Below are 1,333 nucleotides of genomic sequence, written 5' to 3'. Positions count from 1 at the left end.
TTCCTGAATATGGGTCACCACATGTCCGTTATTCACTAAATCCCGATTTGCAGCTTTCATGCTTATTTTATATGGTACGCATCAATCTGGTTTCTGAGCATTCTTACTTTTGAAAAGGACACATAATACTAAAATATTACATCAATGAACATTATGTTTATTAAACAAAATCGGCAAAATTCAAGAAACAATTCGTCTGCACTTTTCCTGTCGTCACAAAAACGCTGCGTACATAACGTGACCTTGTTTTGCTTTCGAAAAAAGAAACGGTTGTAAACATTGACACACATCAACAAAAACGTGAATCGACTTAACAATAAAAGGCTTTTTTTATTCAATTCACAGAAAACTATAAAACTTAACATAAATAAAAGTATTTTGCAAAAAACGTTTAATCTATCCGTTACTCACTAAAATCCGCTTTACACCAATCGACTGTATGTATGTACGCTCAAATATTGAACCTTACTGTTGTGGTTACACTGCACTATTCTTATTGTCGAAAAAGGGAGCTGAAAATATTAGGGGCTGAGTACTTTAAGTATTTTTTTAAAGGTTTAAACTTTTGCACCAAAACAAAGCATAAAAATTCAAAATGGCGTCCACAATTGTCGAAATTTTAGATTCTCATATAAGGCCGAGTTTTTCCTGGTTTCTGATTGGCTGAATCTCGTATTGGCCGACCTTTTTCCGTATTGGCCGTGTTTTTTCCATATTGGCCGCCTTTTCGGCATAGCTGTTTAACGTCACTTTTGACCTTAGATGACCTTCATTCATAATAGGTCCGAAATGAATAAACCCGAATTGTGCATTGGCTAATAATACCAAAATCACCGTGAACATTGGTAGTCTGGTTCCCATACTAAAACATTGGATGCATATCATTTGAACTGAAATATGAATTTATTGTAAATTACATGAAAATTACAATAAATTAAAAACTGTCATGGATCGTTCCTCCTTAGTTTACGAAACAGTATAGAATTAATCACATGTCCCTACAATTAAAAGAATCTATTGTTTACATGCCGTAGCGGCCACACTAAACACTACAAAAACAGGCTAGATTGCACTTTAACGGTACGCAGTTGTTTACCACTATCGACAAAGCGGAGGTTTGGGGGCGGTAGCCCGCGATACTAAGGAAATATATAGGTGTTGGAAATATATCTGACTTTGATTAATTATAATCCATATTTGGGTTTATTAGTGTAAATATGTTTCTTTGTACTTTGTTTTGTTCATTTTTTTTTATATAAAGTTCTGTTTTTCTGGAAAAAAAATTCATATCACTATGATGCTTGCAATATTGAGTCTTTTATGTAAACATTCT

This window comes from Dreissena polymorpha, chromosome 11 (genome assembly GCF_020536995.1).
Source record: "Dreissena polymorpha isolate Duluth1 chromosome 11, UMN_Dpol_1.0, whole genome shotgun sequence".
Lineage (NCBI taxonomy): Eukaryota > Metazoa > Mollusca > Bivalvia > Myida > Dreissenidae > Dreissena > Dreissena polymorpha.
The sequence above is the reverse complement of the archived record's forward strand: the minus strand, read 5'-3'. Positions refer to the sequence as shown.